This window comes from Mastomys coucha, unplaced genomic scaffold (genome assembly GCF_008632895.1).
Source record: "Mastomys coucha isolate ucsf_1 unplaced genomic scaffold, UCSF_Mcou_1 pScaffold12, whole genome shotgun sequence".
Taxonomy (NCBI): Eukaryota; Metazoa; Chordata; class Mammalia; order Rodentia; family Muridae; genus Mastomys; species Mastomys coucha.
In genome coordinates, this window is record NW_022196894.1 from 40798452 (window position 1) to 40823510 (window position 25059).

The following is a 25059-nucleotide window of genomic DNA, read 5'->3' on the forward strand; positions in this document are numbered from 1 at the left end:
CAGAAATCCACCTGCCTCTCTGCCTCCCAAGTGCTGGGATTAAAGGCGTGCACCACCACTGCCCAGCATGTATTCACTTTTAACTTGTTAGCAAATAAGTTCAAATTTAGTAGATGAAGGCAAAAATATCAGGGTATATTCAGGTATAATTTTCAAAAGAGTAAGTAATTTCTGAAATGAATTTTAAATTTTTGTTTCACCAAACACTTGTAATCATTGCATGTTTCAGCTAACTACATGGAATAGGACTCAAGAGCTTTCTTTCATATCGCCTACTGTTATCTGTTTATCTATTGAAGAATTCTCCTTTTCTGTTTTTGTTTTTGTTTTTTTGTTTTTTGTTTTTGTTTTTTGAGACAGGGTTTCTCTGTATAGTCCTGGCTATCCTGGAACTCACTCTGTAGGCCAGGCTGGCCTTGAACTCAGAAAATCTGCCTTCCTCTGCCTCCCAGGTGCTGGGATTAAAGGCATGTGCCACCACTGCCCTGCTAGGAATTCTTTTCTTCATGGCACAAAGTATTTAGTTTTTACCTGAATAAAAGGAGTTCTAGTACAAGATGTTGAAAGACTTACAATTTTAAAATAGTTATTAACAGCACAGGGAAATTCAATATAGTTTTCAGATTTAAGATAGTTTGTGCCTCCTTTTTTAATAACAATTTTCCCTTTCTTATTTCTCACATTACTTAAAAATTAATGCAGGATGACATTGAAATTATAATTTAGACTCAATCTATGTTTTGAGTTCCTATCTTGCAGATTTCTTTTTTCTTTCAACATACTCTCTTCTCGGCATACAGTTCTTTCTGTAACTTTACAGCTTGATGTCTTTCAAACACAGACTTTTCTAACACCTTTTCACTTATCATTTTTTGCATCTGGCATGGTCTCCGCACGATCAGAGAACAAAATTCTATTTCATTAGTGTAGGGCTTAATATCCTCTGACATAGAGGGAATATTTCAGTTCTAGTTGAGGCAAGGGGCTTTCTTTTCCATCAGTGTCCTTGATACAGAAAAGAAACCAGTAATGTGTTTGCAGACTTAATTAATCAGTGAACAGACTTAAACTGAATTCCCAACTCTACTCATGATAAAACTTCAGAAAAGGGGTTTCTTCTACAGATGGTTGAAATACATGGTATTTCCTTTGACTTTGTATTTGATTTTACTTTTGTTTGAGTGTTTGCTCAAATTTGTGTCTTTAATAATCAAACTATAGTTTTACCACCTACTCTGCAATGAATCTGGATGTAATTTTAAGGCAAAAATGTCTATAGGCAGAGAAAAAGAATTAAAATAGTTGCCTTAATCTTAGCATTTACAGTGGCGTTAGATGAGTAACACAGGACATTTTCAAAGAGTTGGTGCTCTTTAACTTTATTGTACGTACCACTGATGGTTGTTCTAAGCTTGAAACAGTTTTATATGTATAGCGTTTCTCAGAGGCTGGAATTTAGGCAATAATTAGCCTCGTAAGTGAATCTGTTTGGAAAGCATAAACTGACATTCTCTTCCAAAAGAAAGATGTGGTCGTTTTGAGATTGCACTCTTCAGTTTAATGGTGTCTTGGCTGAAACAGATGCCTTCCTTGCTTTCTTCTCCAAAAGCTGCTTCAGAGTTTTAAGTGCAGTGCATACAGCACACACAGGCACTATTAACGAATCAGAATGAGGCCAGGGGAAAACTCATCTAGGATCCACACACCTAAATGCAGTTAGTAAACAGAGACACTAACTCTCATTAAGCATAATTAAACCTAATATTGACTGTAAACTGTTACTTACCTTAAAGTTCTCTGTAGAGAGAGTGAAAAGGGATTAACCTAGCAGATTGGGACATTAATTACTACCTATTTCACATTAAAGTTACCATCAAGAAGAGCTATATTCATAAATAAAACATAGGAGGGATTGAGAGACGGAAAATATGTAAATTCATTTTATAAAAGGGAAAGAAGTCTTATATTAAAAACTAAAAAGAGGTCTGTGAGTGATGCCAGCTTCAGCAAAAGGGAATGCTGGCTAATTACTACAACAAATGGACTGAAATAATCACAGAGGTGTACCTCTGGCTCTGACTGACAGGACCTGCTTCCTAGGAGACTTAGCTCAGCTCAGCAGGAGTCTTTTCATGTGCTCCTCCTGCCACTTCTTCAGGCTACTGAGGGTTTGAGAGAGGATGAAGGGACTTGGGAGAAATGTAATTTCTTTCCCCTTTGCAGTCATTAATAGCAGCTTATTTATGAAATTTATCATAAAGATTGTAGAAATGTTTGGTTTGTCATCGAGAATTTTTTTTTTCCTCCCTGAGTCAAAATGGTCTGGCAACTTGTGTCCTGCTACTACTTAATAATCTCCTTCTTGGGTGCAATCTAAAGAATATGTTGTGAAGAATATAAAAGTGTCAGCTAAATTTAAGATCCACTGTTAAGTTTTATATTATGCTGTAGCCTCGAGGGGGATAGATTTAAAAGAGAAGAATTTAAAGAGAAAACAAAGTGTGGACAACACCGACATCTACTAGACTTAGAATATTTTTTTCTGAATACATCAGATTGCTTAGACTGCTGTCTATGACCTGCTTTCCATTTTCTTTCACTCAATGCATTGCACTGAGGATGGACATTCCTGTTACTTCACCATGGTCGGTGTTCTGTTCTGTAATGGAACCCCCATATACTTTGGATTTAATTGTATTATCCAACCATAGCTTAGATTTAACTTGCTAGACTCTTAAGTTTTGGAGGTATTGTGCTACTTTTTTTCTTTCAAATTCTCATAGGCAAGCACCAGTGTAATATAGCAGTGTGACTATGAAAAACAGAGCCTAGGAAGTCAGCCTGAAGCATGTAGTTTTTAAAATGGGATCAGGAGTTCAATTTAGAATAAAACTCCTAATTTTTTTCTAGTGAAATTAAAGTTAGTTTCCCAGGTTATGTGTTTAACTAATGCAACAAAAATAATTAATGGACAAAAAAGTCTATCCTTCATTTCATCCATTGAACAAAACCCCACTGACTGACTGGGTGAAGCAGGATGAACAAAACCACTGAGAGTGAGAAGTCCCTCTAGCTTCTGCTCCTGTAACAATAGTGACATTACGAAATAACCATAACAATGGCATTCATATTCATCAGACATATTTATACAGAATTAGTGTTGGCTTCTGCTCTATATTACCTTTAGTTTTACATGAACTTTTATTATCTGTGCATATCAAAAGAGACATGGTGAATGAACAAAGAGGCCCTGTTATGAGACGAGTATTATTTGACATTTTGGGAAGCTCTTATTATAGGGTTTCCTCTTACTTGAGAACAACGGGAACGTTGTCATAGTTGCTCTATTAGAGATACTCTGGGATTCTAAAACAGAAATGGAGCCCATTTTTTTCCTTGCAGGAAATTAATCAATGAAAAGAATTGGAATGATCCAAGACTTCTCATGGGGGTTGGCTGCCCTGACCTAGACTGAGCTTGTGAAACCCTGACCTTTAATGGCATCTCTTGTTATCATGGTTTTTCCTTTGTGTTACAAAGCTTGGTAGTTAACAGTTCACTTATTTTTTTCTATAGATTAAATATGTTTCTAGACTTAGTGGAAATATTCACTTATAACTAAATACAGACATTTTACAAAGCCCTTTTCTCCTGCTAACCAGATGCATTTTGTTTATTTGTGCATTTATTGTGGTAAAAGAGAAAGGTGCAAAGTAAGTTCTTTTCAGGCCATCTTCCTTGGCTTCTCACAGTTCTGACTGTGAATTATGTTTAAAAAAAGTGACCCTGGATATTATTGACTTTCCTATTAAAACCACTGAACATATATTTTCAGTCTCACTGGTTCCCACAGGTTTATTTTGTCTGCAGCCTGGGTTAAGATTTTAAGTCCAAAGAATAAAGGTAAGACTGTTGAAAGGAAACTAGAGGAGTCACTACTGCTGAAAACATCTGCTGCCTTTAGAGCTGCCCAGCGATTCTTCAAGTGGAGGTAGTAGATATCAGAGCTACCAACTGTCATGGATTTAACATTAACCTCTCCAGGATGACAGTCATTAGGGAACATTGTTTAATAGCAAACCTACAGTTTGACCAATAGATAATTTAGCTACTTTTAACCATAGAATTGCAACAAAGTATTTATAATTATTAGGATTTATTTTTTACTCCCATTCTGTTTTCCTAAGTTCTATGTTAACAGACACTGAGTTTGATGGTGAAGTAAAAACAAACAGTTACTTATCCCTGCAAAAATATCTGCCAGGATTGGCATTTAAGCACATAAAAGCAAGCTAGATTTCCAAATATCACACACACACACACACACACACACACACACACACACACACACATAAATAAAATATAAATAAAGAATAAAACATGTTAAAACTCCTAATAAGCCACTCATTTAGAAGAGTGAGTGGAAAGACAGATCTCTTTGATTTTTTTTGACTTTTTTATTAGCTATTTTATTTATTTACATTTCAAATGTTTTCCTCTTTTCCAGGTTTCCCTCAAGAAAACCCCTAATCCATCCACTCTCCCCCTGCTTTTATGAGGGTGCTCCCCCACCTACCTACCCACTCCTGCCTCCTCACCTTGACATTCCCGTACACTAGGGCATTGAGCCTTCATAGGACCAAGGGCCTCTCCTCCCATTGATGCCTCACAAGGCCATCCTCTGCTACATATGTAGCTGGAGCCATGGGTTCCACCATGTGTACTCTTTGGTTTGTGGTTTATTTTCCCAGAGGTCTTGAGTTTAATTTGCACCACTCACAATGGTGGTGAACAACTGTTTATAAGTATAGTCACATGGGATTTGATACTCTATTCTGATGGCTATACATATATATGCCATATCCATAAACAAATATATCTTAAGAGAAAACAAAAATTTTTATAGCTCTTTAAATGTGCTTGTGAGAACAGTTAAAAGGGATAATTTCTGGAACTACCTCTAGTGTGATTAGGTTCTCTTTGCACATAAGCAAAGTTCCTGATGTTTCCAGAGTTTCTTATGTGACTACATTTCAAAAAAGGATTTTTTTAACCTCAACCCATATCTGTGGTTTAGACATAAATGCCAACTCTCCTTTCCTCTATATTACTCTGACAACAAAGGGAGAAACCAGAAAGTCACATCCAGTTTACTTGTAGTATATGAATCCAAAGATACACATCTGCCTTCATGTTGACTGTTAGGAAACAAGAGACATTATTTCAGCATGTCCAAGGGCCACAAAGATGACACAGAAACACTATGTGATTATGTCAAGATGAGTCACTCCTAAACTATGGGGTGGCAATTTAACATAGTGGAACTCCCTTTGGTTGAAACACACGCAGAATCAAATAATCTGCATGTTTTGGAATAGTAGCCAATTAATCATGGTAGTCTAAAGTTTACCCAGATCCTTGGCTTGTTAGAGTAATCAAAATATTAAATTAATGTAATAGTTTAAAGAGGCATTGTTACCAATGGTAAGCCTACTAATGTATTGGAATCTTCTGGTGTTCATCTGCTTGGCCTCGCAGTGACAATGCCAGTTAAGTCTGGTCCATGGTGCTCATCTGAGGGAGAAAAAACTTAATTTGAACAAAATTTTCCCTGGTGATTTCAGGATGTCTTCCTGGTTTAGATTCATTCTCTATAAACACCTAATATGTTCTATCAATATGTAAGTCATCAAAAGACCTACAGAACGGGCTCCACCATAAAGAGATGAGTTGAGCACTGGAATTTTGGCTACCATTATATTTGTTCATATGTTACTCTTTTAGGTATTTGTCCAGTTTTTTTATTTAAGGACAGCATTTAACTTTTATCCCTTCCCTTTATGATGTTATTCCAGTCACAGTTATAGAATGCCCTGAGTGTTGAGTTAAAACTTGTATTTGGATGACAAGACCACTACAGTAATCTCATAGGTATTATTCATTAGCATTAATGTGCATTTTTACAGTGTGGCCTGTAGTTAAGTGTTACTTCATGATCCTTTGTCATCATTTCTAGTATTAGACACATTTAATACACACACACACACACACACACACACACACATGCACGCATATTGTGTCTATAATGTAAAATTGAAAGTACTTGATGCTAGATTTTAAAATAGACTTAATCAATCATTAGACCAAGTACACTGTAAAATGTTCCCTTACCTAGTACAATTTGCAAAAAACTCTCTCCCAGTTACTTTTTATTCAGTTTTTTACACCTATAGTAATAGAGCAGTTCCCTTATAAACAAAACACACACAGTATAGTACATGTTCTACTTCCATTCTTTGTTAAAGCTTATTAATAAGAACAGAAGAGCTATCCGGCCAAAGTGAGATATGTGATTGGTTGAGAAGTTACTGCCCGCCCCTTTCCCTCTTGGTGTTACCATGCCTGCTTAATGAACATTTAACATTGCTCCATCCTCTTACATCCAGAAATATCTTGTTTTAAAAGAAAACTAACTTTTTTAGAGTAACTCACATAATGAGGGTGAGGACTTGTCCTACATTAGTTGGGCAGTACAAGAGGAAAATGTTCCTTTTGGGTTTTGTTTTGTGTTAGACAGTTTAGGGTGGTTGTCATTAAGTGGAGACAAGATCAGAAGACATGACTAGTTTAGTGAACAGATGAATTTAGTCAAAAGATTGTGAATGGAGCAATGGAATATAGAGAGAAAGGGAGAAAAGGAAATTATCTAAACAAAACTCATACACTCATGTTTTAATATTTTTCCATGACCTACGTGAACCTGGATAGATATGTCTTTTAGATGGAAGGAGTTAGTAGACTGTGGGAGGTACAGCAATCTTGTTACTATCTATTGTTATTTAGAAACTTCCTCAGAAGTATTTTGAGTTGGAGAATTCCTCCATAGTTATGGGATAGTTAATTATGCTGGTGATTTGGACTGCAGAAGAGATGGTAGGTAGATCTCTATTTGCCACTTAACTATGGCAAGAATAGTGCTGGTCACCTCAAGGACCATTTGTTCTGTAGGAAGAAACATACCTGACTTTGATTTGCAAGCCAAATAATTTCATGTGGAAGACTTATTTCTCTTTTGTGGGTAGAGGAGATTGGTCCCTAGCAATGATAGTTATGAGCAGAGGAAGCTTGATTTACCAAGTTTCTTAGGATCAGTTGGGTCCAGTTATCTAAGCTTTACAAGATACCATTATAGTAAGTCTGTAAATGTGGCTTTTATTTCCCCAGATGATGAGATGAGATGAGAGCCTTCCCCAAGCTGTTCAAATACCTGGCTTGGGCTAAACCCTGAACATTACTTTCTCTGCTCTAACTATCCTTAAACTTAGGCCTATAATCTTCTAGCCTCCATTCAATCAAATCTTGTAATCCAACTGGTTCAATCCAGCTTCTTTTGGCTTCTGATTGAATCGCCCAACTTGGCCTCGTATGAATTTTGGCAATATATTCTAATCTATGACTCCTTCTCGTTCTCTTGTTCATTCTATATTTACATGTGTCTAGCTTTTTCTCTATGCAACCAGTCTCTGTAAACTATTCTGGTAAAACTGCCATATGTACACACCATACCATACCATTTAACACTACAACGCACCTCCTCTCCTCCCCTTTCCTCTCCTCCCCTTTTTTCCTCTCCCCTTCCCTCCCCTCTCCTCCCTTCTTCTCCCTCTCTTCCTCTTTTCTCTCCCCTCTTCTCTCCTCCCTTCCCCTCCCCTCTTTCCTCTCTCTTTCTCTCTGCTTTTAAGTAGCTTCTCTTTCCTTTCCTGTTCTTGTGTTAGTTGAGCATATCCCATCTCTGACTCACTATCCCTCTATAATTTATCACTTTGTCTTCCCCTCAGTTGGATGTCACTTTCTAACATGACTGATTTCTTCTACAAACTAACCTTACCTTCATTGTTAGGTATTAAAAAATGTGTACTTAGGGTATGTCTGTATTCCAGTCAGATCATACTGTAATCCAGGGCATTTCTGTATTTTGGGCAGATAATATATATCTAGAATGTCTTTAGATGTGACCCCTTGCCAGAACAGCCATATTTCTGGAATACAATTCCTCTGTATAAGTCTTTCAAAATTTCCTAGAGGGTGACTAACTTCTAAAAATGTTGCCTCTCAACACCCATCTCCTCGGGAGCTTCTATTTGCAGAAAATGATGATCAACACAGAGATGTGCAACTGGCCAAGATTCAGAAAATAGACACAAAAAATGCTCGGGCCTAAGGGGAACTTATATACCTGCATCCTACCATAAAGGAACTTACATGCCACCCGCACTCCTCCAGTTTTCACCCAAGGACTGGAATCATTACAGAAGATGGGACACAAAATGTTTTAGAGCCAGGACAGTGGACAGCTACAAAGAACCCATGTCTTCTGAACATAGCCGGGAAGGTGCATGTATGATCTCATAGAAGTTGTGACAGTATGCACAGAACCCATGAAGGCCCATGATACTCTAAATCCCAGCATGGAGAGGTTAGCTGGGCAGACAGTCCTACCCTAGGACTGTATCAATTTGGAGCAATTGATGATGGCTAGCTTTTAGAAGATGGAGAAACTTGTTTCTGAGTGTAGTCCCTGGTTAAATTGACCTTGTTCCAGTGGAATACCACATACCTAGGAATATTTGGACAGTACGAACTGATTTGAAGGATTTAAAAAATATGTAAGAATAATATTAAAAGTTGTGTGAGTAGGGAAGTATGGGTAGATTGGGAGTTGTGGTATTGTATGAGCAAAACACCTATTAAAAAACTTCCAAAGAACTAATAAAAGTTATAATACATATAAATGTACATATCTATATCTATATCTATGTCTATGTCTTTCATTATATGTTTTTAGAGTTTATATATATATAAATGTACCTATCATGTCCAAATTCTCTAACTTTGAAAAAGGCCTATGATAATTTACCTACTCTGAATGTATTTTTAACACACATTGATAATATCAGTCTAATTAATATTTACTTTTTATTAAAATGTATTAATTATAGTTGTATGAATCAGTTTGGTATTCATGAGATATACAAAGATAAAATTTGAATTTCTTTTTTGTTTGTTTGTTTTTTGTTTTTTTGAGACAGGGTTTCTCTGTATAGTTCTGGCTGTCCTGGAACTCACTTTGTGGTCACTAGGATAAAAATAAACAACTAAACTGTAACTTCTACTTCGTAGGAGTAGGAATATTAGTTTTATCCTAGAGTCCTTGTTGGACATTAGTAGGAGGAGTGGCCCTTGATCCTGTGGGGATTCGATGCCTCAGTGTAGGGGAATATCAGGGTGGAAAGATGATAGTGGGTGGGTGGGGGAGCACCTTCATAGAGGTAGGGGATGGGGGGGTGAGGAGAGGGGGTTAACTTTTGCTCTGCCCTTAGTAACTGTGCTTTCCCTAGTAACATTTCACTAACTATGCTCAGAGTTATCTAAAATCTATTAAAATAAATGTTGGTACTGCTTATCAAATATCTATATGCCTTTATATAAATATATAACTACTTATTTAGCTTATCCAAATCCTTACTGATTCCCTATCTACTGTTTCTATTAATGTGAAAGAATCATTACTTGCCATCAAATTTAATGATGGATTTTATGATTTTTTTTTCTGTTTGTACTTTATGAGTTTTCAAAGTATTGTTAAGGACATATTCATTTAGAATTATTATTTTCTATTTACCATTTAAGGCTTTATAAGTTATACAATGAGTTATATAATATCTCTCTGGATATCTGTTGATAATTCACTTTGAAATTTGCTTTGTCAAAAATTAAAACAGCATAGCATCTTCGAATGGAACTTTCTTGGAGCATCTCTGCTTGTGATCTGTGACTTCTGCCAAGTTAACTCTTCTAGATCTGTGACTTCTGCAGATTGAACTGTCCAGAGATGAGTCAACAATAACAAAAGCATTGTAGCTTAATAGGACATATAAAGCCAGTTTCTAATCATAATTTCTTACATGATCAGCTGGAACATGTTGTTTACAAACCTTTAAGTTGTATTACATATTACAAGTAGTGTAGAGACCATCTAAAGTATATAGAATATATGAGTAGAGAGCGTAAGTATTCTGTGTCATTTTATGTAAGACTCTCGAGATTCTATGAATTTCAGCTTGTCAGTGTCTAGCCTTCTTACTGTCTACAGCTACCTTCCGGGGGTGTCTCTCATGCTGAGGATCTTACAGGTTGAGTCTAACAGTCTGGCTTGTAATTGTTCTCTTATGTCAGGCCCCCAGAGTAGGTTTGTTTTAAGTAATAATAGCCTTTTCAAGGAAATATCTGGCCACTACCTACAGTAGAATGAGAAAATGGGATTCTTCTTGCTTTCAGCTTCTCTACCAGAGAATTCCTTGTTTCATTAAAACCTGCTAATGCGTTTGAGGCTTCTGATGGCTGGGTGGCTGAGGTAAAAGACTGTCTTTCTTGTTGCCAGTGTTCTTGGGCTTCTTCCCACTCCTGACCTGGAGCCAGGAGGCTAAAGGCATGTTTGGTGCTGCTTCTCTTGGCGCTCAGCAGTTGTTTCCTTGGTGCTTCTCAGCCGCTCTGTCCCAGTGTTGTGATTTCTGAACGTCTTCTCTTTGGTTTGGAGTAGAGTCAGTTCTTAAGTTTTCTTGACAGGCACACTGTGGTAGATCCTCATCCACCATCTTAAAGAGAAGCCTCTTTGCTCACTTTTCACTGTGAACCAGGGATTTCAAGGACCAGGGATTAGGCCCTTGCCACCACAACTGGCTCTTGGCTTGGTTTTGTTTTAAATTGGATTATACTGCACATAATCTATGTGTTCCTTTCATTCCACCAGACACATTAACTACTGCATATCTGTAAAGAACCTTCATGGTACATCTTAGTAGGCATCATTTAACTAATTTCCTTTTTTATTTTGTTGTGTTTTACCCTGAGACACAGTTACTTAACTCATTTTCAGTAGTTGCTACAAGTGATCTGACAGTTGTGTATGTAGCCTGAATGTTTCTCCAGATTTGACGTTCAAGTTGCTATGTCTTAAGTTTAGTTTTTCTTTCTTTTTAAAACTGTTTTTATTTATTTAATTGTTTATCTGTTGAGAAAGTGTCACTCCATTTAATCCTGGCTGTCCTGGACTGGCCACAGAGACCAGGCTAGCCTTGATGTAGACCAGGCTGGCCCTCAACTTAAGCTGTACAACTTTCTTGTTCTCTTTTTTAATTTTTATTTTTTGAGACAGGGTCTCATTATAGCCCAGGTAGCTTATTACTCACCATGTAGCCCAGGTTGCCCTCGAACTCTTGTTCATCCTTTGCCTCAGCCTCCTGAGTGTTGGGACCACAGTTGTGAAGCCCAGCTCTTGAATTCATTTCTATAAGGCATTTTGTTTAATGTATCTGTGTGCATATATTCATTTGTTCATTTGAAATATTTCCAGTATTCTACTTATATTTAGCTGTTATGCTGTTGACTGATGTGTTAGTATGGTTTTCTTAGGGATTCCTCTACAATTTGTTTCATAAATATCTAAAGTCTTATAGACCTCTCAGAATGCATGTTTCATCACTTTTAATAGACCATGTGCTCTGCCAGCATTTGCATGCTTCTGCCTCCTGTTCTGCATTATACTTTCCATAGTATGCATATTTGTCTACATATATTGACAATCACGTAAGATAATGTGTTAATTGGACCTTTAAGTTGTAAAACATTTCAAAGAAGTCAAGACAAGAAAAATTACTTTTTCCATACACTTAAGTTGATTGTTTTCTGTTTGTGTTTGTCTTTTTATTGTCTAATGAAACAGAAATTCATTGAAACCAAGGCTGCTTCTTGTGTCATTTTCCTCTGGTAGAAAAACACTCCTTTGAGCTGATGTTTAGAACAGCCATTATGGGAACAAACTTTCTTAATTCTTTCCTGACATGACTTTACTTTTTGTCATTCTATAAAAATAGTTTTAATAGGTATAGAATTTTGTTTGTTGACAGTTCGTTATTCTTAGCACTTAAAAAACATCATGCTTTCTTTCTGCTTTCTCTGGTTTCTGCTAAGGAATCTGTGTTCATATGCAGTGGGTTTCACTAAAGATAATATGTGATGTCCTCTGAGTGTCTTAAGGCTATTCTTCACTGTCTTCAGCTTTTAGCACTTTGTTTTAATGTAGCTGGACAAGAGTTATTTTCTTTTAACTCTGATGGGAGTTTCTGTCATGAGTTTATATTTTTTTCAGCATTGCATATTTACTGATAATCTAATAAATTATACATAAGGCCTTTTGTTATTTTCTTAGAATTTTCTCCACCATCTTTAAAGTTTTTTTCTTCCTTTTCTTCCTAATGGCTGGTTTCAATTGATCATATGCTTCATTGACTTATTTTTCTCTTATCCTCATTTTACTGCTCATATGATATGCAGTTTTATATTTCCACTTTAAGTCTCTTGCTTGTATTATTGTTATAGTGGCTAATATAACATCTTTGTCAATCACTTGCAATATCAGTATCATATTATTTTCTTTGTGTCTGTTGATTATCTTTGCCCATCAAAGTTTATGTTTTCCTAGTACTTCATATACCTGGTTGATTTGGATCATGTCTTGGATATTTGGAATATTTTATATGCTATTGCAAATCTTCTTTGGATTCTTTGGAGAATATTGACAGTTTTACACTAATGAACACCTGATCTCATGGAAAGTTACAAGCTTCTTTCTGTGGTTCCAATATTACTTTTGCTTTCAATGTTGTTCTGATCTGTCTAGTATGTTTATCCTTTACCAATCTTAGACTTTGGTAGTCTTAGACCTAAACATTAACTCTGCTGGTTAATGTTCTCAGTTTCTATCTTATGTAGATAAACATCAGATGCATATTTTGTATAGCTAAAGATGTGGCTGGCTGTTATAACAACTTTAGGAGGTCACTTTATTGACTTCTTTTTTCTTGGTGATCTCCATGGTGTTTTTTTTAAGCTCCCTGAAGCTCTCTTTTATGATCCTCCAACCAGCAAACTAAGGCCTTATTTATATCACTAGTCCCCATTTTTATGACTTTGTCATGTTCAAGGCCAAATGGTTAAAGAATAAAGAAAAATATAACTGGTGTGAGTTCATCAAATTTTATGTTAATTTTATATAAATTATTTTAGTGCAAGAAAACCTATGTATGGGTTCTTTTTTTTTTATGTAGAGGAAAACTAAATTAATATATTTTACATACATCATTGTATGCTTCATGCTTTCTAGTTTAGAATTTTTTTTTTTATTTTAGCTATTTTCTTTATTTACATGCGAATTTCTCCTTTCCCAGTTTCCCCTCCAAAAAACAAAAAAACAAACAAAAACAAACCCCTGTTGCCTCCCCCCTCCCCATGCCTGCCACCCCACCCTCTCCCACTTTCTGGCCCTGGCATTCCCCTACACTGGGGCATAGGTTCTTTAGAGAGCAATCAGTGGTTAAGAGCACTGACTGCACTTCTAAAGGACATGGTTCAATTTCCATCACTCTCATGTCAGCTAACAACCATCTATAACTCCAGTCTCAGTGCATCTGAAGCCCTCTTCTGGACTCGGCAGGCACAAGGTATGCACATGGTACACAGACTTACATTCAGGTAAAATATCCATACATACAAGTTTTTAAGAAAGAAACATGAATTTAATTCAGATATAAAAATGAACTTGCATCCAATGGACATATCCATGTATGTATCACCTAGATGAAAAGACAAAATATAACATGATAATACAGACTCATCTGTCTAGTCCCTAGTTCCTCTAGATAGTCATTAATATAACTTCTAGTAAACATGTTAGTTTTCGTTGTTTATGAACAATATAGAAACATGGATTATATATTATTTTATATTAGCTCTGTGTGTGGGGGGTTGGGTTTTGCATATAAACAAGTGTACAGGTAGGCAGAGCAGATCAGTGCCCTTCTCCCGTTCTTCTACATTGTTCTACAATTGTTAGCTGCCTCAAGAAGAGTCTCTCACTCATGTGGAAGTTTGTCACTTCTTCTAGACTAAAATCTGTTAGTGAAATCTCAGGCTCTGCCTGACTCTAGTATGCAATATTAGGGTTAGAGGCACAATTTTGTTTCTTTACAATATTCCTGTTTATATATCCTAATTTGTATTATGTTTTATCTATTTCAAGATAAGGGAAATTTAATATTTTCTGCTTATTACCCCTTTAATCTGAGAAGTATTTACATGATGCCATCATATATGTGACACCATTTTATATATCAAATAGGTAGACAAATCATATATTAATTAAAACAAATAATTCATTTATCATCATGCTTTGGTATAAATATAATCTTATCACTTATTAAAGAGTAAAGAAAATTTCCATGGTAATGAGAATGGCATGCTTCTTTATCTTTACATAAAGGAATCCTGGCTAAGTCTTTAATGGTGCAGGACATAGAGCATTTTGAGTTTATTCAGAAATGTTCTATACTTTTATAATCAATATTGAGAAAGGTACTTCATATAACTACACACCATATAAATTGCAGAATCACTTTTTCCAATTCAAGAAATTTTTAGAAGTTCAGTCCTAATTCTTACGTTATTTTAAATTCATTTAACATTTTTAATAACACCTGGAAGCTCAAATATCAACTTTTAAATCTAAACATTCTAATACAAATGTAACTCATATTTACATTGAATTTTATCCATTCATTCTAAGGAATCACGGTATAAAAATATTAAAATTTTTATTTAAATCATTATGTTTCTTAGTGAACAGAAAACCCTGGTATGTGTAATACAATTCATAACATGGAATAGCTTAGAATCTGAGCTCTTTAACTAGTTTTTCTGGCATTGTGCTTTCTGGCAGTGTATACAGTGCAATGGGTACATGGTATATGTTCAAAACAAAGTATTCAGTGAAGTCAGAGGAGGTGACTGGGGCCAGTACAACCAGAAACAACTCAGATGAAACCATTTGATATTGGATTGTTGTGTGGACAGAATCCTTTTGATGATGCCAGGTGTTTCGAAGCTCCCTAGCTTCATTATGCAACTCCACGTAAGGTTTTGACCCATAGTTAATGAAGGTGTAGTATAGATGTCCATTTAGCTTGTTTTCAGTTTAGGACTTACCACCTTCTAGTACAAGTGCAGTTCATTTCTTAGTATTTTTATTAGATAGGTACAAAAGGTATTGTCAATATGATTATAATCATCTTTGGTAGATACTATCAGTTTCCTACATATAAAATGACTGCTGTCAGCCGCAGTATGACACTTCCAATTCGTTGATGCCTTGCCAATACTTCTTAACTATCCTTTGTATCATAGCTTTTCTGGTATGTGTGGCATTGTGGCATTACTTGGAATTGTTCCACTTTTTCACTGTAGATACTGTCTGTTGTTGTCCATGTGCATTAGTTATTTCTTGTTTTCAGTTTCTGTGCTGCTTTTCTTATCATTTTGTAGGTATTTGATCATATTTTCTTACATTATATTTGATATATTACATATGCAGATTGCATTTTTCAGACATATTCTTTTATTTTCAGCCTTCTCTTGATAACAAATGGGTTTTATGACAAACTTGAACTTACTAGTCTTTTGCAGTTAGTATATTACATACTGTTTAAAAACAGAACAAACTCCTCTGCCTACCCCAACATCATGAAGATAGTTTTCTTTCTTATTATCTAGGAACTGTAAGGCCATTAATGTTAATTGTTCATTTTGTCTGAAATTCATTTTGTGTCGTGTGTGTGACAGGGTTTGAGATGGGAAAATTCATATTCTTAAGTACATTTGGAACATTGATCTAGTACCATTTGTTGCAAAAGGTTTTTGTTTTTATTTTCTAAACGATATCAATAAGAATAAAATGAATTAAGCACTTTGCATTTGTGGGCCCATTTCTAGCTTTCTCTGTTCTGCTAAACTACTTGTCTACCATTCTTCCAACAATGGATTGGCAGAAGGGGAGAATTTGATAGAAGATGAGGGAGCAGAAACTGTGATCAGAATATACTGTAGGAAAAAATTGTATTTTCAAGTTAAAAGGACTATTGTATGTTCACTCTGACTTAAAGTCTACAGTGGGAGAACATTTTTATTTGTTTATTTTTTACTTTTGTCTTCGCTTAATATTTTGTTTGCTTGACTTTATTTTCATACTTCAAAAAATTGCTTTGTGATTAATATTTAAAATGTACTTTTGGAAACTTTATAAGTACTATTCATTATAATTATTAGGTAATGTAATAGGACTTTAAAATTTATTCCTCTAGTTTCTCTGAAACTGTACTCTTTGAATATCACCATATTGCCCATCACTATAAACAGACACATTGAGGTGAAAGACAGAGTATCTTTATGTACTACCATTTTACCCTGTGTCTTAGTGAATTTCTGTTGTCATGATAAAACTCCATGACCAACACAACCTTTAGCAGAAGGATTTAATTGGTCTTAAAACAAGGTATGGTGGCAGGAAACAGCTGAGAGCTCATATCTCAAACAGCAGAAGAACAATCAGAAAGCACTTTTTGTATTGTACAAGTGTTTTGAAATCTCCAAGATCCTTGCTCCATCATGACATACCTCATCTAAGAAGGCCATACCTATTAATCCTTTCCAAACAAGTTCATCAACTGGGAACCAAGTATTTAAACATATGAGTCTCTGAGGGCCATTCTCATTTAGTCCAATCATCCTACTCTTGCTCCCAAAGACCTTAGCCACATTATAAAATACATTTAGTTCAACATAACATTCTCATATTTTTCACATTTTACGTTGGTCAAAAGCCCAGAGTCTTTTCTAGACTCAAGGCAACCTCTTAATTGCAAAATCTCCTGAAAAATCAAAATTTAAATTACATCCTGTCAACATCCAATAGCATAGAATGTACACTATCATTTCAGAAGGGAAAATAAGGGTATCATGAAAAATGACTGAACCCAAAAGCTAAACTCCAAATCTCATAGTTCCATGTTTAATGTCTAACGCCTTAGACAGCTTCACCTTTCTTTGCAAAATAGTTGTCTCACACACTAGTTCCACTCCCTGCATAGAGTTCTGGGCAGATATCTCATAGCTCTGACATCTGTCATGTCTTTGAGTCCTCAGATCAACTCGCTTCATTTTCACAGGGTTACCACTGAGGCAGCACAAGTAGTGACTATGCTGCCACACTTTGCCTGGTATCAATGGCTGTCTTTAACTTTGGAGGAAGATTCCATAACCCTTTACTCATCTATCCTTCATGACTGTAAAGTGAGCCCATGTAGAAGACACCTTTGGATGTCCACTTGAGATGATGCTTATGTCTTTTTAATCTCATTTGCTGTGAGTTTTGTTTCTTGTATTTTTCTAGGAACAGAAAATACCCTGGGTCATTTCTTCTCTGGAGTCATAACTCTTGCTGTGTGGGGTCTTGCCATGAGGGTGTCCTTCCCTTTATTCAACTGCTTATCAGACCTCTTCTTAATATCTGTATCCCTTTCAGCACAAACTTTTACAGTGATGCTTTCTCTTCAAATTGTATGTTTTGCATTTTATGCCATATTTGCTCTATTTATTGAAGACTTGCCTAGGAACGATTACTAATGAACACACAACACAGTCAAAAGATAACTTGAAAACTTTTCTGCTGAAGAAAAATTTACTTTATAATTAAATTATAAAAATTACTTTATAATTTATCCTCAGGGGCATTTAATTTGTCCTTAAAGGTCATCCTCTTAAGGAGAGAGAAGAAAACAGTCACATTCTTAGACAAAATATTATAATAGTTCTTTCCAGGCCAATTGAAAATGTTGTTTCCTTCTGAAATCTCTTGAGACTGAGTCTTCATAGCTGTCAGCATTAATGTCTTTAATCTCCTACTGTGATGTCCACTTAAGCTCTTTTTAGAACATTGAACCACTTTGCTAAAGTCCCAATTCCTTCCTCATTACTCCAAAAACCACATGGTCAGCTCTGTCACCTGTCACTACAACAACCCATTTCCTGGTACAGCTTAGTTCCATTTTTGTTGTTCTGATAAAATACCATGACTGAGGCAACTTACAGAAGCAGATTTACTTAACCTTACAGTGACAGAGGGTTAGAATCTATGCTGGCCAAACAACACATGGCAGCAGGAATGGTTAAGAGCTCATGTCTTGAACAGCAAGCAGGAATCAGAAACAAACAAACAAACAAAACAAACAAAACCACTGGCAATGATCCAAGTGTTTTGAAACCTTACAGACCACTCCCATAACACAGTTCATTTAGCAATAATCCTTCCCATACAGTTTCAACAAGTCAGAACTAAGTATTCAGACAAATGAGCCTATAGGCCCATACTTATTCAAATCACCATACTGGTTTTTTTAAGTTTGACTTTTCTGTGTTCCTCATTAAAAAAAAAAAAAAAAAAAAAAAAGTGAGTTCATGTAGAATTGACACTAGCCTAATTCTTGTCACAATAAGGATTTCTTAAGTGCCATATATTGTTCTCTTTGGTGTATTTCCTTTATATCTGTTACCTGTTATCGAACACTTAGGTTAACCCTGTATTAGAGCTGCAATGAAGTTTTTGGCACAGATATCTGTTACATATCCCATTTCTCATATCTTAGCTGTTCTGACATCTCCGAAGCAAGTGATTTTTGTCTTTTCCCCATAAGGCGTGGTGCACTGGTTTGTAGTTTTCTGCTCAGTCTGGCATGCTCCCATTGCTGATTAGCAGTCTGCAGTGTCCAGCTGGGGATAGAGTCATATAATACAAAGTTACTGAAGTATTTTTGCCTTCTTTATAAAATGTTGTTTTTTACCTTTAATTTATGTTGCTTGTGCCTTGATAACTTTAAATGGTTCCTAAAGAAAACTTCATTTTATTATGCTCTTACAGCTTTTTCTCCACAATGAGGTGGTTATTAGCTATGCCATCAAAAAAAAAAAAGCCAGAGGCCTTCTTGGGATATAAATTGGAACCATGGCATGTACCTTTACAGCATAATTCTGAAGACATTCTATTAATTCCAAATGTATTTTATACTCTAATCTATATAAAATTCTTAGCTATATTTAGGTATAAATATTACAGACACTTAAAAGAGTTTGCATTGAAGTTTACTATTATAAATAAGTTGATCCACCTGCATGAGTATATTCATCTTTCATGCAAAAAATGTTTTTTTTTTAAATTGAAAAACTATCAAGAATTAAGCTATTTTCTAAAAGAATTGGTTATACTTTCCCTAACAAAGAAATTTTTATAATTTAGGTAATTAAGTAAAATGTGTTTTGTATCTAGGAATTCATCCCAATGAAATAATTTAAATACAGAAAGTAAAATACAAATTTAAAGCACAATGAAGCTCATCAAAGTCTTAAAAAAAATCAAAAGAAATGTTCAGACACAGAATTGGTCAAGAACTTGTGGCAGATTTATTTTTACTAGAATATACTAGAGATTTAAAAATGTAAATATGCTTATTTATTTAAAAAAGTAAGGTGCAAAATAATGTAGCTCTTGAAATTAAGACCAAATTATCGAAAAATAGCCTTCCTAAGACTGTAAGATAATAATATAATATAAATGAGGAGGTTGAAGTTTCAGAATTTTAGAATTTTTTTTTAAAGTTTCTTTAGTAAAACGTTTCACCTTTTTCAGTAGGGGGTGCATGGGATATTTAAAATGAAAGAATGCAAAATATTTCAAATTATTTAGAGTGGAAAATAAGTCAGACAAATCAAGGAACAAAAGAAAAAGTCTGAAGAATATGCTTCAAGAATTCTAACAATGATCCCTTTAGCCATTACTCAGTTCCATTGGCCTTTAGTGAGGACACTCTCCTTTACAATGAGCTACTTAATGTCTACACTGGAAACAATAAAATACAATTTAAAAAAAGACTTCTAGATGGCATACTGTTCATCAGCACCAATGACAGGAAAGGAATGAGAAATATTTTCATTTCAATTGTGCTATTGGAATTTTGGATAACATTTGATGTTTTAGAAGTGAGTACTCATAATAGGCATTATAGCATCACTGAAGAAGGAGTAGCCATTCTTAGAGTATACATTTAGGATTAATTTCTTGACATACGATTCAAAAGTTTTAAGGAATCACCATATTTTATTTCTTGTGTAAAAAAATCAAATCACAAGAGGAGGTGACAAAATGTGTTTAATCTTCTAATCTAAAATTATTCATGGGAAGTGCATATATCAGACTCGTATGTCCCATGTCCTTATACCTTTTCTTGAATACACTGTTTTAGACCCTCTTCAAGTCATATATGATTATCAGACTCTGATTATAGTATGATTAATTCAGATGAACCTAGAAGAGAAGACATTGTCTATTCATTTCTGACTTTGGACCATGGAAAGAATCCAGTGTTTTTATGCTCCCTAATTTAACAAACATGTTTTTCAGATCTTTTAAAATAACTTCTATGATATAGTGAAAACCATATTGTTTTTTATATATAGTGTGCTCACTTCTTTTTTGTATTAAGATTCACCAATATTCCATCTGTGAAACAAATTCATGGCAGTTGATACTATTTATGATTTGCTAGTAGCCTTCAGCAATAGCAGTAGTAGAATCCATGTCACCTGGCTGTCCTCCCTTACAAGGGAGAGAGTTTGTACTTAGCTGAAATTACAATTCATATGTATTTGGCATGGACCCATGCATGTGTTTACATCATTAGTTTGAGTATCTGCAAGGATTTACAGTTTTTTAGGGAAGAGATAAGACTTAGCATTTCTTCTTTTATGCTGTATTTTGTTAATAATATTCCTATTTTCTTTTGTTTTTCTTCCATTTTATTTTCCCTCCTTCATTTCCAAGGTGTCCCTGATCATCCAATTCTTATTAGGTAGTTAAATTATGCAAGCACCAATCTCTGGGTCCCCAAACACACATAGCTAATCAAGAGTAAAACCGTTTATTGTAAATTTACTTCTAGAATGAGTCCTCCTTTCTATGATTTTGAGGATGGATAGATGCTCATTATGATCTGGTAGACAATTATAGCATGCACATTTAGAGTGTAGGTAGATAGGCGAGTGCTCCGTGTTAGGTGCTGAGACTTTTTTATTTTACTCATTTAAAGACAAAGATTTAAATGTGCTTGTTTAAATTCAACAAGCCCTTAGAGCCATGAGGCCTTGGGGGTAAGAGGTGCTTAAAACCAAATAGCATAGGAGTTGAAGAAGTAATTATTATATGCCAGACTGAAGGTGGAACTGAACAAAGAGTGGGCTGGTGTGGGAAAAGGGATGGCAAACTGAATTATGCCCCAGGTATCTGCAGGCCACTAAAACATGCAAGAGAAGGTGCATCTTTGTGCATTTTTACCATTTTACCAAACTTCACAAAATTTAATGCTTTTCAGATGATTAGCTAATCTGATTTCATCTTCTCTTTAAATATATTTTCACCTTTAACCTAAATGCTTAAAAATCTTCCTTTCAAGGTTGTTTTTAGAATACAAAGACTTTATTATGCAATGTGTATTCTGAATTCAGTGTGGCAGAATTTAAATATAAAATAATTGGAGTAGAATTTCAATATCCTTATTTCATCAAAAAAAAAAAAAAACAAAACCATAAACCAACCTTTTGAAGCCTATCTCTTTCTTCCAAAATGTAGTGTTATGGGTAGGAGGGATGGTATGAATTACTGAGAAAAAATTTGGGCATTTTAATTTTTTTTATTTATCCCATTCTCATGTATTCCGCTATCATGATTACTTCCTTTTGCTGGTATCCTTTTTTCACCCCCTATGTTATATACTCCATTTTAAATGCTGAAAAATTCTCAATTTTGAGGGAAATGTTATTTTGGATTGTTTGGCTGCTTGGCTGTACTGCTGTGATGCGGAAGAGATCCTTGAATTTCTAGACACATATCTTTTCTGTTATTTTGTTCTATATTTTATGCAAATTGAAGATGGTCTCATTCTGCCATAGCTTGTCTGATGCCTCATTGAAGAGTAAATGAAAAAGGGATGGAGAGAGGAAAGGCCACACTGGATACCCGAGTTCTTACATCCAGCCCCTACTAAATCCACTCTCGCATGTGAGGAAGGAGAGACCAGATTGCTACACTTGTTTATTTATCAAGTAAACACGTGTTATGTACTGCCTCTGTTCTAGGAATAGAGACAAAATTTGTTTCGAAATTTGGTAAGAACAATCTTGATTAGGTGGAGGTTATTATTTTGAGAAATTTACTGTTTTTGGGTACTCAAGTAAAAGAGATCTCTAGTTTATATTCAGTAGGAAACAAAAAAAATCAAGGATGTCAGAAAATTGAAGGAACAGTTTTAATATGTGCAAAATTTTATATTGAAAGAAGGGAAGAAGCAAGCCTTCATCTGAACAATGGGAGACAACAAAGCTCATGAAGGCTTTCATGGAGAAGTAATGGTGAAGTTGAGATCTGTAGGGTGAATGGATGGGGGATTTGTCTGCCAAGCCTCTAGAGGGTACATTTTAGAAATTAGGCATACCATACATAAAGGCATAGAAGTATAGGGTTTCAGTAGGTCTGTAGATATACCCCATTCATGTGTTTAAAACGTTAAGGCTCCTTGGCAAGCAGCAGAGAATGCAGTCTATTTTAAGTGTGACAGGAATATTTTATATAGTGGCCATTATTCCCCCTTGAGGTAGACAGTGGATTTGTTTGTTGATACTGAAGATGGTATGGTGGGATAGAAAATTTAAGGAAAAGAGATGATTTGAAGTAGATGACAAATAGAAAAGTAATGAGACAATTAACTATGGAATCTTGGAAGATTTTAAGTAACATTTTGGGTCCAGCTCAGTTTGGAGGCTGTGAGGATGGGCGGTTATAACTCTCCAAGCTTGTCAGGCTCACCTTAGATTCTGTAGTCTGGTAGTGGAGAAGGCAGATCCTGCTTGTAGGTTGAATTTTAACTTGTATTGCTACTCTTTCTCTTCTGTCTACTCCACTCCTGTCTCTGAAGCCTGCTAGGTTCTCTATTGGACACTCTACCTTTCTGAAGGTCTTACTTGCCAGAAAGCAGGTATTACCATAAGAAGGCTTAAATAAATAGTCTTTTGTAAGGTAGTGGATAAATTCTCTAGCGATCTTGTCCTTTAAATTGTGTAACTGTGAGGAATGGTATAGTGTGTTTTAGAGGATTCTAGTAAGAGACCGTTTCAATGTATAATTGCCATATTTAGCCTGTTTGATAATGTTCCTTTCTTGGTCTCCCCAAGCCCGTTTATATCTATCTGTCTGTCTATCTATCTATCTATCTATCTATCTATCTATCTATCTATCTATCTATCTATCTATCTCTATATAACTATATATATATATTTTTTTGTATAATTTGTTTTCTTTCTTTTTTATTATTGTTATTTATTTGTCTTTTTTCTTTTTTCATTCCACTGCCGGTCCACCTTCTGACTGCTCCACATCCCATACCTCCTCCCCACCCCTCTGTCTCCACAAGGATGTCCCCACCCCACCCCCCACCCTACCATACCTCTAAACTCCCTGGGACCTTAAGTCTCTTGAGTGTTAGGTGAATCTTCTCTGACTGAACCCAGACCCAGAAGTCCTCTGCTGTATATGTGTTGGGGGCCTCATATCAGCTGGCCTTGCTCCCATTGATCTGTACTTGCCCACATCAACCTTTAATCAAGAATAAGCCACCACAAGCTTCCATTTAGGCCAGTCTGGTGGGGTATTTTCTCAGTTGAGTTTCCCTCTTTCCAAGTAACTCTAGTTTATATCAAGTTAACAAAAGAGACTCCTTCCTAAACAGAATGGCAGGGCTTGGAGGAATTGAACTGGTACTGCTGGTAATCCATCCTAATATCTAGCTTATACAGCATCAACAAGAACTGTACAAACTGCTACTAGACCAATGCAATTAATAGTCTTATCTTACTTTTAATCCTGAAAAACACATCATTGACCAGCTTTTTTTTTTAAAAAAAAGCTATCTTTGGCGTTAACCAAAGCTCTCTATGTGTATTTAAAGCCATCTTGGTACTTTAAACCTAGTGAACTGCCTGTGGCTAGTGGGGTCATCGTCCCCCAGAAAAAAAATTACTTTTACCATTTCCTCAACTAGTACAGCCTCCAAATATCTTACTAGCACTTCTCCTTCCACTTACTGGTAACTGTAGCCTTCATCTCAACAAGAAGCTTCTTCCAATAGCAGATAGACACCATTACAGAAAACCACAACTGACCAAAATGCAGAGAACAAGTGATCTTGAGGTGCCTAGCCCCAGGTTGGTACATCAGCAATGAAACTCCTCAACCTAAGGGTCAGGGAACATCAAAGAGGACATTACAGATCGATTAGAAGAGCCAGAAGACCAGGATGTTTTCTGTGAATCAGTGCCTTTTAGACAAGACAAGGGTGCTGACCATGAAGTATCCACAACATTGTTGCCTAAACAAGACCTTCATAATGACCATACCAGTCCTCATAGCAATGGGGAAGAGAAGGAGGGAAATAGAATCCATTTTCACAGGGCATTAGATTCCTAATAGGTTATCCAGTCCTAAATGGTCATCTCTAAACTCCTGCATATATATAAGCAACACTAAATGGACTTAGGTACACACACACACACACACACACACACACACACACACACACACATTTTACAATGAATCTAGATTTACATATATATACACATATATATACATATATACACATATGTAAATACATATCATACACACAAAAATACATATATGACATCAAAAAAAATCTAGGGGACTATTTTTAGGAGGAAAGGATTACCAGGAAAGAAGATGAAAGACAAAGGAAAATAGTGCATATGTGTGCATGCAGAATGTGCTGTGATATTCTTATATGCTGGTCTGTATAAGAACAGCTTCTCCCTAGTAGGCCCATATTTGAATGCTTGGTCACCAGCGAGTGGTACTATTTGAAAGAATTAGGACATGTGACTTTGTTGGAAGTAGAGTCACTAGGTGGGCTTTGAAGTTTCAAAAGCCCATGTCAAAGCTGGGTGGTGGTGGCGCACACCTTTAATCCCAGCACTTGGGAGGCAGAGGCAGGCGGATTTCTG

The 25059-nt window shown here is 35.6% G+C and overlaps 1 protein-coding gene across 14 annotated transcripts in view; it reads left to right on the forward strand.

The window, feature by feature from the left end:
• The window catches only part of Zbtb20 (zinc finger and BTB domain containing 20), a 737287-nt gene that overhangs the window by 146907 nt on the left and 565321 nt on the right, over positions 1 to 25059 (forward strand). The gene's annotated exons all lie outside the window — the stretch shown is intronic.